This window comes from Theropithecus gelada, unplaced genomic scaffold, assembly GCF_003255815.1.
Source record: "Theropithecus gelada isolate Dixy unplaced genomic scaffold, Tgel_1.0 HiC_scaffold_15987, whole genome shotgun sequence".
Taxonomy (NCBI): Eukaryota; Metazoa; Chordata; class Mammalia; order Primates; family Cercopithecidae; genus Theropithecus; species Theropithecus gelada.
The window spans coordinates 2,080,105-2,093,243 of NW_020257754.1; the positions used below are offsets into that span (position 1 = coordinate 2,080,105).

Consider the following 13,139-nt stretch of genomic DNA (forward strand, 5'->3'; position numbering starts at 1 on the left):
TAAATGTCACCTCAAAGGAAATCTGCCCTGACCACCCTTTCTAAAATTGTCACCCACATCCTTCTTGATGCTCTGATTCTACCTATTTTTCTTAATAGCACCTTTCATAGCCTAACATTACATCATTATACGTTTTGTATCTACTGTCTGTTCACTCGTTAGAATAAGCTGTTTGAGCCTTGAGCTCTATCTTTCTCACCACCAAATTGGCAGAACATTGAAGTGCCTGACACAGAAGAGCTTCCTGAAAATGATGGTTTTACATTTTGGAATGGTAGCATAATTAATATGTAATACTTTGGCATTCAGAGGCCTAACATACCTCAGCAGATGGAAGCAAAATAAAAACCCAGTGCTGTACATTGCTGGAGTAAATGTGAGAGATGTAAATAACATTGTTTGGGGGGAGATTTACAAAAACACATTATCTTTATCATTAAGTAAATTACTTCTTTTGTGTATTTTTAGACTTCTTTCATGTATTTTTACCCCATATTGAAGAAATGACCAGGTATTGTAAGTAAAATTGCGACGTATAGATGAGGGATAGTTGCTTATTTGAAAATGTGATGTAGTGGGCTGAATAGTGTCCTGCCCCCCACCCAAAATTCATGTCTACCTGGAACCTCAGAATGTGATCTTATTTGGAAATAGGGTCTTTGCAGAGGTAATTAGTTAAAATCTCAAGAAGAAATCATCCTGGATTTGGAGTGAGCCCTAAACCCAAAAATGTGCCTTTCTAAGAGAAGTTAAAAATTTGAACACACAGACACAGAAGAGAGGATGCGTGAAGATGGAGGCACAAATTGGAGTGATGCATCTGCAAGTCAAGGAACACCAGGAACCACCAGAAGCTGCAAGAGACAAGGAAGGATTCTCTTCTAGAACCTTTGGAGGGCATGTCATCCTGCTGACACAGATAATTTTACACTTCTAGTCCCTAGAACTGTGAGAAAATAAATTTCTGTTTTTTTAAACCACCAAGTTTGTGGTAATTTGTTAGGGTAGCCTGGAAAATGAACACAGAATAGGAGATACATGCTAACTTGAGAAAAGGAGGATATGGGAATTGTACCTTAGTCTACAATATTTTGAAGTATTATTTTAATACCTAATGCATATTAGTGCTCACTATGAGCAGATAATGTACTCTGTGAGATTCAGATCTTTAATGGCATCCTAAAACTCAGAAGAATGGGCCAGCCAGGCCTCAGGGCTCAGCAGCTATGATGGAGGAAGGGCCTCAGACATGTGTCAGGTAGCTCATTGGAAGAAGGCATTCTAGGCCCCTACCTTATTCCTTCGTATGAAATACTGGGGGTAGGGGGTTGCTCCCCTTAACCCGTGAGAGAGGCAGAGAGACTAGCCCTTCCAGTCCATGGGGAGAGGGTGACTCTTACTGTTTTTCATTTCATGGCAACTGGTACTCATAACCCTTGTTGTGAAACAAAGAAATAATTTTCATTTCTTATTATTTAAAATTCCTGGTGCCAATTATTTCTCTTGACTTCCATTTTATCCTCCTCTATCCTGAATCCCTGCCCCCATCCCCTTAGTGATAAAATGGCTGGACATGAGAAGTCCATCCTCAACAATCGGATTTTTCCTACTACTACAAATGATGTATTTCACTATCCCCCATGAGTCCCTGCTCTTGTGAATGAACCACAACATTCTGGCTCCTTCTGGCTTTTTTTCTTCATCTTTCCCTCCTTTCTTTCCTACCCTTTCGCTCTCTTTCTCCCTTGCTTCAGCACTTATTTATTTATTGAGAGCCTTTTGGTAATTAGAGCCTTGGGCATTGGGGTTTTTTGTTTTTGTTTTTTAAAGAGACAGGATCTTGCTATTTTGTTGCCCAGGTTGGTCTCAACTTCTGAGCTCAAGCCTTTCTCCTGCCTCAGCCTTCTAAGTAGCTGGGACTATAAAGGCATGCCACTGTACCCAGCCATCATTACTGTTTCTGTGCTGCTCCCCATTGCCTGGAATTTCTTTCTTTCCCCTTCTCTGTGTATCTAAATTCTCCTTATCCTTCAATGTTTGCCTCAAACTTCTTCTGTCTGGCTTTCTACAGCAATTCTTAGGGACAGTTTTATTTTTCCATTTCAGATTTCTATAGCCTTTATGGTAGTACAATGCATTTAGCCCTGATCATGTGTAACCTTGTATTACTATCATAAGCCACCTATTGTCTGCTCACTTAGAAGATGAGTTCTGTAAGGAAATAGACACAATGTATTAATATTACAAACCTCAACATTTTGAAGTGCTTGATAGACTAGTTGTTTGGAGATGTTTATTGATTGGGTGGTGTATTTGGTACTTTACATGAAGTCAAGAGCTCTCAAAAGCCAGTATATTATTGTGTTCCCCCAGATTAAGCCTCCCTTCCACCTTGGGCTAGGTCTAACAAAGTTGTCTGAGGTCTGTTTTGAAGAAAAAAACAGTTTTGAAGAAAGAAAAAGATCATTTGTTTTTGAACCACGAAGAAAGGGAATGTCAGCTCAAAACTCCCCAAAGGCAAATTTGCCATTTAAAACCAGCAGTCACATTCCTGTTTATGAGGTCATCTAAACACTGCACACTGGAAGTGGGAGCCTCTGTGTATGTGGGAGCGAGCATGGGGCAGAGGAGAAAGCAAGAGGTAGTAAAAGGAGCAGTGGCTCACGCCTGTAATCCCAGCACTTTGGGAGACTGAGGTGGGTGGATCACGAGGTCAAAAGTTCGAGACCAGCCTGATCAACATAGTGAAACCCCATCTCTACCAAAAATACAAAAATTAGCCAGGCGTGGTGGCATGTGCCGATAGTCCCGGCTACTCTGGAGGCTGAGGCAGAAGAATCGCTTGAACCCGGGAGGCAGACGTTGCAGTGAGCTGAGATTGTGCCACTGTACTCCAGCCTGGGCGACAGAGCCGGACTCTGTCTCAAAAAAAAAAAAAAAAAGGAACTGTAGGTGGGCAGGGCAGCAGCACAATTGCCCCTCTCTGTCAAGGTAATGGGAATGGCCCTTTGAAGAAACTGCTGCATTTATATACATTCTGCAGGACAGCCCTGTGTATGAATCAGGGGTGATGCTGCCCACCCTACCAGGCAAGTAACAGCTGTATTTCTGGTGTGACTGCTAGCCCACCCTCTGTTTGCATGACTCCTTTGCTTTGCAAACTGTTTAGAGCCAGGTGTGGTGGATCACCCCTGTAATCCCAGCACTTTGGGAGGCTGAGGTGGGCGGATCACGAGGTCAGGAGTTCAAGACCAACTTGAGCAACATGGTAAAACCCCGTCTCTACTAAAAATACAAACAAAATTAGCTGGGTGTGGTGGTGCACACCTGTAATCGCAGCTACTCAGGAGGCTGAGGTAGGAGAATCGCTTGAACCCGGGAGGCAGAGGTTGCAGTGAGCCGAGATCACACCACCGCACTACAGCCTGGGCAACAGAGTAAGACTCTTGTCTCAAAAGAAAAAACAACAACAAAAAAAACTGTTTAGAAAAGTACCTTCCCCCAGACATTTACACGGTTAAGCCAAGGCTAGGTGAACCAGTTCTTCAGTAAAAGAAACTCTATGGGAAATGAAGAATATAAGTAGGCCAGGGGTGAAATGAATAATAATGATAACAAAAAGAGCCAACATTTATGGAAAATTTAATATGTACCACACCAAATGCTAAAAGTGTAACATTCATTTTTAATCCCTCTAAGACATGCAAAGCAGCTACTTCTAAAGTACAGAAAGCTTAATTTGCTTGATATCATATGACAACTAGTTGGCATCATCATGAGGATTTCAGAGCACAGGTTCTAGTATTCCAAGCAGCAGACATGTGATGGCCATCTTTTCACAAGCAAAATTCAGGATATGGGGCTTAAAATATATCAGCATGCATTGGGCTTAATGGGAATGAACACTTGAAATTAGGATTGTTGAGGAAAATCCTAGCAGTAGAGTCACTGCCCTTTAAATACCAAAGAAAATTATGGATCATAATTTGTCTGCGTTTGGTGGGCAAATTTCTATTCTTACCTCTTTGGCAATAAGGAAATTACGCTGCTTATATTCAGAGCATGTAATTAGCATCCTCCCGACTGACCTATTGGAAGTTAAAAAGTTTTGCTTAGAGTCCATCTAATCACTGACAAAAACATTTCCCACTTGACTTGGTAGAGGTTACTGATGATTACACCTATACTTTCCCCTGGCTTTCAAAATGCCATTTAGAGAGGATAAATTGGTTCATAATGAAAGCGCTCATCAATTTTTGAAATGTACATTGAGCATTGATCTTGTCTTTTTCTTTTTTTTTTTTTTAATCAAGAGTAAACTGTATTATTGAGGTACTGGGACATGTGAGGTGAACGGAAAAATATCATGCCTCGTGTGGTTACTTCTGATTCTTTCTTGTTTTTTTTTTTTTTTTTTTTTTTTTGAGACTGAGTCTCACTCTGTCACCCAGGCTGGAGTGCAGTGGCGCAATCTTGGTTCACTGCAACCTCTGCCTCCCGGGTTCAAGTGATTTTTCTGCCTCAGCCTCTAAAGTAGCTGGGACTATAGGCGCGCACCACCACGTCTGACTAATTTTTGTATTTTCGGTAGAGATAGGGTTTCACCATATTGGCCAGACGGGTCTCGAACTCCTGGCCTTGTGATCTGCCCACCTCAGCTTTTCAAAGTGCTGGCATTACAGGCGTGAGCCACTGCGCCTGGCCTTACTTCTGATTTTTTAACTCTTGGATCAGATTTTACAAAGGAATGGTATGTAAACAACACACATTTTAAGCCTATTCGCAGGATTGACTTCAGATGTGGAGGTGAGTAGGCAGGTCACTGACTAGTGTGATCTGAGAGTTTTCAAAAACTATTTCTATTGTTACCCTGACAGTCTGAAACTGTGGCCCATTGGCTAAACTCCTGCATATAAAAGAAATGGAGTTGTTTGGGCTAAAATATGGATGAGGGAGTGGGAGATTTATGCTCTACTTTCTTGGTTTCTTTTTGGAACTTCTATCTATACCCTTTGACAATCACTGCTGACCAACACTGAAGAAGTGGTTAACTCTGTGTGAGTAAGCAATCACCACCTGGCTACTGGGCCAATTGATTTTTGACCTAGAGGAAAGTTTTCATAGAACGGTAACGTTTGATGGGAAAGAAGAATGGCCTTTACTGACTACCTATTGCATGGCAGACACTACAGGTGTTTTATAGACATTGGGTCATTTAAAGTCCCTAATAGGTCTGTGTGGTAGTGATTAGTATGGAAGGAGACTGAAGAATAGGGAGAACAGTAGCTGAAATCCTGAGTGGGATCTGTCTGTGAACAGATTTCAGTGACCTACTTTGAGCTCGTAAGTCCACATCCAGATCTAACATCTCACCACTTCAGTGGTGAAGAAGGAAGATCTGGGGATTCCTATTGTAATTTTTTAGTGGCAATTTGTATAAGTTTATAGCTAGTAAGCGGTGGAGCCAGAATGTATACCAACATTCATTATGTCAGGTCTCCTAACTAGAAAACCCACATCTCTTTCCTCTTATATGGAGAAGCAGTATTATATAAGATGAGAGGTTAAAACGTGGGCTGACAAGCCACATTGCCTGGCTTCTGATCCTTACTCTACCACTATGCTACTTGTGATATCTTGAATGAACTACTCAATCTCGGTATGCCTGTCTCCTCAAAGGTAAATGTAGAGAGGGATACTCCGTGTTTAGCAGCTATCTCACATGTCTTTAATACATGTAATGAGCTTGGTATACAATAAGCCTTCAATAAGTTGAACTTTTGTCACTAATTTTTATTGTGACCAAGCTGAGAGGCTATTCCTCTGCCCGGTTCTGAAACAGGGCTGAGCTAGAGATCATGGCTGGCTACCAAGCCAAAGGGCACAGGCTTCTTGGTCAGTGGTAAAAAGGGAACACTGACGCTGAAAACAAGCCTTGCCCATTTCAGTATTTTGCCTTGAAGTGGTCCTGGAGAACTATATTCTCTAAGCCCTGAGGCTTCTCGACAATAAATAGTAAGCACTGGTAGAGCTTATTCTTAAAATTATTATTATATGAAGAGAGATCTAAAGGTCTAAAGGTAGGCTAACAAGTTCCATGTGAGTGATGCCAGACATTTCGGTTCTGATGAACTGAAGTTCATTTTAGTAGACACCCATGTACTTCAATTGATTATGGAGTGGATTGAGTTCTATTTCTTAAGGAGACAGACGACAAGCTACTGAATGATTTTTACCCCACTATCCCCTGAAATACCATGTTTTTTTCAGTCTCTTTCTCAATGAAAGGGAAAGTGCCTCCTATTTTCCTTTATTTTGTTTTGTCTGGAGGTGACGGGGGTTATAAATTACACACCTCAACTGGGTGCTCTGGCTCACCCTAAAATCCCAGCACTTAGGGAGGCCGAGGCTGAAGGATGGGTTGAGGCCAGGAGTTCACAATCAGGTGGGCAATGTAGACCCTGTCTCTACAGAATTTAAAAAATTAGCTAGGTGTGGTGGTGTGCACCTGTGATCCCAGCTACTTGGGAGGGTGAGTCAGCAGGATTGCTTGAGCCCAGGAGTTTGAAGTTGCAACGAGCTATGATTGCACCACTGCGCGCCAGCCTGGGTGAGACAGAGCAAGACTCTGTCTCTTAAAAAAAAAAAAAAAAAAAAAAAAAAAAAGGCTGGGCACGGTGGCTCACACCTGTATCCTCAGCACTTTGAGAGGATGAGGTGGGCAGATCACTTGAGCTCAGGAGTTTGAGACCAGCCTGGACAATGTGGCAAAACCTTGTCTCTACAAAAAATACAAAAATTAGCCAGGTGTGGTGGTGTGTGCCTGTCGTTCCAGCTACTCTGGAGGCTGAGGTGGGAGGATCACTTGAGCCCAGCAGGTCCAGGCTGCAGTAAGCTATAATTGTGCCACTGCACTGCAGTCTGGGGGACAGAGTAAGACTATGTCTCAAAAAAAATAGTAATAATAAAAGAAGTAAATTACAGACCTCAGTATTCTGTGTAATTTGTGAAGTTTTACTATTTTTCAGTTTTAACTGACTGAAGAGTCCTTGCTTTAAATGGAGATCCAAGGAAAATATAGCATATGGAACCCTTGTTAAATAGTTACCCACGTGTAACAGTTTAAAAATTCTTTAGAGAATACTATTAATTACAGTTATAAAAGCACAGTGGAATATAATGACTAATATGTGGAATTAATCCAGTATCTATGAGCCATTACTATAACTTACAATGTTAGGTACTAAGGGTACAATGATGAGTAACATTTAGTCTCTGCCCTTGAAGAGTTCATAGCGTAGTGGGGGAAAAAAGAAGTTGCAAAAAAGAACAACAAAAGTGTAATAGTAAAATGTACAAAGTGCTGCATAGGCAACAACTCTTTCTGGCAAAACTTGTTAAAGCATTACAAAAGAGAACCTTACAAGTTAAGAGTTCCGTAAAATGACCACAAATGATTGACTACTATATAGATAGTGGTGTGGGGATGTGGGGATTCCATTTCTTAAGGAGACAGAAGACAAGCTGCTGAATGACATTTCGGTTCTGATGAACTGAAGTTCATTTTAGTAGACACCCATGTAGTTCAATTGATTATGGAGTGGATTGAGTTCACTCTGATATACATGAGAGGTATATATATATATACACACACATATATAAAACCATATATATATGGTCCTTCTTGGAAGCTAGAAAAATGTCAAATTAGTGGGAATTATGGCAGTGAATTCCCAATTATCCCTGTGCAGATAAGCTACCCTGTGGCACTTGGGCATGGTTCTCTCCATCCCATCTTAAAATCTGCTGACACCTCAGTTCTCCCTCTTGCCATCCAACCCATTCCTGAATCAGGCTACCAGTCCAGGAGAAGGCCTACCTCTTCCTTCATAAGTTTGCTAATATGGGCATATAGAAATTATCCTATTTTCCATTTGATTATATACACTAGTGATAACTTCCATTACCAAGAAATATTAGCATGCTGGATAGCAGCTGTTAACACATTTTCAGCAACTGGTAAACTGAGGTAGCAGCTGCTATTAGGTGTGGAAGGAAACAGAGGCCACACATATATGATGGAAAGGAGGTTACACTCAGGAAGACAGGAATTGGTCAAATGTAGTCAAAGGGTCTTCCTGCCCTATGCCGCAGCGGTATCATTTAGGTACCATAGAATGACAGCCTTCTGAGAGCCTCAGACTGCAAAAAGTTTAAAAATTGTGCATGAGTATGTGTGCTGAGGTATACATGTGTGTATGCATGTGTGTACTTGTGCTTATGTGTGTATATATATGTATGCATGAGTGTATTTGTGCATCTCTATGTGTGTATGAATGTATGTGTACACAAGTGTGTGTGTGAGACTAGGCAGGTTGGAAAGTAAGTAGAAGACTTCTCATACTACTCATGGGCTCTGCCTCTCCCCACCCCCACATCCCCACACCTCCAACAGACAAAAACGGAAATCATGTTTTGTGACCTGAGATTGCTTTCGAAAGTTCGTAGCTCTTCGAGGACATTCCAGTGGGACCCTCATTGGTTCCCTGCAGGATGGTGGATTTTCTGTCAGCCGCCCCCCAACCCCCACCAGGTCCCTGAATCGTCCCCCTCCTGCAGCTGCAGCGCTGCAGAGGTGGGCCGGCCCGGGCAGGCTCGGCCCGTGGCGCACGCGGCCCGCGGGCTGGAGTCAGCCCGTGGTGCGGGCGGGAGGGCGGGGGGTGGGAAAGGCCATGCCTCCAGCTGCAGAGGTTGCACACAGCTGGCATGATCGCGGTCACCTGCGCGGCGCCGGTGCCCTTGCGCTCGCGTTGCCCGGCCCGCGGCCGCGGACTTTGCGGCGGGAGCGCGGCGCGGTGAAGCACCGGCGCGGAGGGCGCCCGGCGTAGGCGGCGGCGGGTGTGGGCCGAGCCGGTATTTATAGCTTCGTGACAGCAGCAGCGGCAGCGACGCCGCCGGCCCGTCTCGCCGCGCTTCCCAGCGAGGCCGCCGGCGCGCCGAGGGCTGTGCTTGACCGCGACTCCCGTGTGTAGTCGCCCCGCGCCCCGCGCTCCGCGCTCCGCGCGACCCTTCGGGTGAGTACGTGGGCCCGTGCGTTGGGCGAGCGTCCCCCCCCGCTCGGTCCGGCCGCAGCGGAGCCCTACCGGCCCTGCCGCCCGCAGCCCCGCTGCCTCCTCGTCCCTGCCCGCGAGTGCGGAAGCAGCCGCGGAACCCTGGCCCGGCCCCCGAATTCCCCGGCGCCTGTGCTCCTGCCTTCCTGGGGATGGCAGCCAAAGAGGCAGGGTGAAGTGTCAAGGAAGGAGGGGGACGCGCCAGCCCTCTGGCTAAGGGCAGTGGAGACTCCCGGGCGAAAGGCTGTTGGTGGGAGCCCTCAAACTCCCGGCTCCAGGGTGCAGAGATACGGTGGGAGAGCAGACCTTGAACTTTCCTTTCTTCAGCGATTCCTAGCCTAGGGACTGAGTAAAAGCCCTATTTTTCTTAATTAAATTTAACAGGTTGCCGTTCGTAGGTGTTGTTCTTGGGGAAAAAAACCCAAAGACTTGGGTGTTTGGGTGTTTGCTAACTTCATCGTGACTAAATAAAACTATTTTTTTATTCCTATTTTTGAAAATGCCACAGGCCCACAAGTGTATTCTACCGTCTGTGAAACAATGAAGTGTGTGTGTGTGTGTGTGGGTGTGTGTGTGTGAGAGAGAGAGGGGAGTAAACATCACATGCTTATCAGGAACCGAAAAGGAAAAAAAACATGAGGAAAAAGTATGTTGAATATAAGGATATGTATTGCCCCCTAATTATAAATGATGTATGGTCTGAAATCCAAGGAAAGACTTCTAGGAAGCTACAGGGTTTTTGTTTTGGCTTCAGAAACGAGGTCTTCCAATTTATTGAATATAAAAGTAGTTGAATCCCTGTAAACCTCATTTTTTTTTTGTTGTAAAGTATTGACATTTGACCATGGATATACTTTCTTTTATCCCCCCAGTCTTCGTAGTTTAAAAGTAATTATGGATTTTGACATTTTGTCTCAGGCATTTATCCCTCCTATTCCACCCTCCCTCTCATCCCTGTGATGACAAACTGGCTCTTGTCAGTTTTATCCATGCTTCTTTAAGCTGCCTTTAAAAAATACACTTTTTACATGAATTCTATTTAATTAATTAAATGTTTTTTTTCTTTGGCATTATGTTTGGAATATGGCCATGGCAATTTCTTCTCTTTCTTTTTCTTTCTTTCATGGAGCCCGGCTCTGTCGCCCAGGCTGGAGTGCAGTGCGGTGATCTCACCTCACTGCAACCTCGCCGTCCCGAGTCAAGGGATTCTCCTGCCTCAGCCTCCTGAGTAGCTGGGATTACAGGCGCACGCCACCACGCCTGGCTAATATTTGTATTTTTAGTAGAGATGGGGTTTCACCATGTTGGTCAGCCTGGTCTCGAACTCCTGACCTCGTGATCGGCCCGCCTTGGCCTCCCCAAATGCGGTGATTACAGGTGTGAGCCACTGCGCCCAGCTGGCAATTCTTTATTACAAACAAATCACTGAAAAGGAGGTCTAAACATTTTTAAAGGATATAGTAGTGATTATTTTTTAACTTTATAATGTGCTAGGGCTCATAAGTATTTTGCCATTTCAATGGAAAGTTGTCTCTGTTCAGAGGACCAGTAGACCTATTTTGCTTTTGGAGTTGCTGTTTTAAAAACTTGCATTGATTAAGCAATTTGTTTACCCAAGGACTGCAGGATAGGAACAAGGGAAGAAAAATCACTTAAAGGTTGAAACAATGTGAAGAGAAAATGTAGGAAGTGATTTATAGATGTAAACCTCTAAATTAGCTAAGGTACCACAAATACTATCCTGGAATCTATCAGAACCACTTATAGTGGTTTTATTGATTGACTTAAAAGGTTGCTGTTTATTTAAAAGCCCCGTGGTCTTTTGTATTAGACTAAAAGTAAGAAGTTCTAACTTTATTTCTGTTATTATTGCTATTTGTGTGTTTTTTTAAAACCTGTATTAGGCACTTGCATTATGTAAAATGGTATATATAATCTTTTCTTGCCTTTTTATCTAACAATTGAAGATAATATACTAAGACCTGTCATTACCTCAGGACTGGTCTGTGTGCGTGTGTACATATGTGTGTGTGAGACCAGGTAGGTTGGAAAGTAAGTATAAGACTTTTCATACTCCTTGTGGGCTCTGCCTCTCCCCACCCCCACATCCCCATACCACCAATAGACAAAAACAGAAATGATGTTGTGCCGCCTGAGATTGCTTTCGAAAGTTTGTAGCTCTTTGAGGACATTCTATATATTTGGTTTTTCACCTTTCTGCCATTTCTCCTTTTGCAGATTTGGATGTGTATTATCCAGACTGTACTCTCTCTGGAATGGAGTCTTCTAGTTTTTTTTTTTTTTTTTTTTTCCCCTCACCCAGGCTGGTCTGTTTTCTGTTATCCATACATGTGTTTATTCATTTATTCATCCATCAGCAAATATGTATTGAAGGCCTACTAGGTGCAAGTCATCACTTAGTACTTAACTCTTACTTCGTTCCCATTGAAATTTTATTCTGTATTTTATACTTCACACAATGGTAACTAAGAGTAATAACTTTGGGGTTATATAGAGGTAGTTGTACCTGTTTCTGTCAGCTGGTAGCTTTATGATCCTGGACAGATCATAACCTCTCTGAATTTCTGTTTCTTCACTGGTAAATCCAAATGGCTGGTATCAGGAATAATTGAGAAAATACGTGGAAAGTGCTTTCCAAGAGCCTAACCCCTAAAAGCACTAAAAAGTGTTAATTACAAGTGCTGTCTACATATACTGCAACCCTCTTCATCTCAGGAAATGCATTTTCCGTCTCAGGAAATGGTAGTTCCATTCTGGATTTTGCCTAGATCACGTCTACATCCAGTGTATTAGTAAATCTTAGTAGTTATTTTTGATGTGTCCAGAACCAGAGTTGTTTAAACTGCCTTAATTTCTCTCTGCTTGGTCCAAGTTGCTGCATCTCTTTGGCAACGGCTTCCTCAGTAGCTTCCCTGCTTCTGTTCCTTGCCCTCCTTTCTTACAGAATATTTTCAATCAGGAAACAGACAGGCCCTTCTGACATATAAGTCAGATTGTGTCCCTCCTCTGCTTCCTATCCCACTCAGGGTGAAAGCCCACATAGGAGGGCTTCAAGGCCTGCTCATGATCAGATGCTACCTCCTTCATACTCCCCTGCACCTGCTCTTTCATACTCCCCTGCACCTGCTCCCCATCCAGTCATACTGCCCTCCTTGAAGATCCTTAATTTGCTCTAAACCTGCACCCAACAATAGCCTTTCCAACTTTTGTTCCCTCTATCTGGATCACACTTTCCCCAGATAGCTGCTGACTTCTCTCCCTTCTTTCGTGCCTGTCTTCTGATGTCACCTTATAATGAGGTCTTCAACTTCCCTCACACCTGACACTCCCTGTTAACTTTTCCTTGCTTTAATTTTCTCTGTGAACTTTCTTGAATACTGTGTTTAATTTTTATTTGTTTAATATCTGTTTCCCTCAAAGAAACTATCAGATGCAAGCAACAGGTCTTTGTTGTTAGTTACCCTAGCACATAGGCCTGCGCCTGGCAAAAAATAGGCAAGTGGTAAATATTGAACAAATGAATGAATGAATGTTGTTATGGAGTTAACACATCTGTACATCATCACTTTTATATGCATGATTGTCTCTTCTGCTCTGAAACCTTTGATAATTCTCTATTTTCAGTAAAATACGGACCAACACTTTTGGATAATCTTTGTTGGATTGGCTCCAAATTATCCTTAACTCTCACAGGATAATGCCAAGCACCCAGTGTTCTAGCCACAAACAACTACTGATACATCTCTACATCAGTCCCAGGCAGTTTCTTCTGTGCCTTTGCACAAAATAGAAGTACTGTGAATTTTTCTTTTTTATATCAGATGGCTTTATTATCAGAAACTTTCAACTAATGTAAAGGGTAAGATTTTAGAATTTGTGTCCTTGTGTGTGGGAGGCATTGCATGGAGTGTTGAAGCCAGGTGGCTTGAGTTTAAATTGTGGCTCTGATATAAATTAATTTTGTTATTTTTTTACAAGGTACTGAACTCTAAGTCTCAGTTTCAATAT

The 13,139-nt window shown here is 42.9% G+C and overlaps 1 protein-coding gene across 1 annotated transcript in view; it reads left to right on the plus strand.

The window, feature by feature from the left end:
* Positions 1-8,662: 8,662 nt before the first annotated feature.
* The window catches only part of LOC112617259 (transmembrane protein 117), a gene marked incomplete at its 3' end in the record, with an annotated part of 550,259 nt that continues 545,782 nt past the window's right edge, over positions 8,663-13,139 (plus strand). Inside the window, exon 1 of the mRNA XM_025374000.1 lies at positions 8,663-9,074. The remainder of the gene's footprint in view (positions 9,075-13,139) is intronic.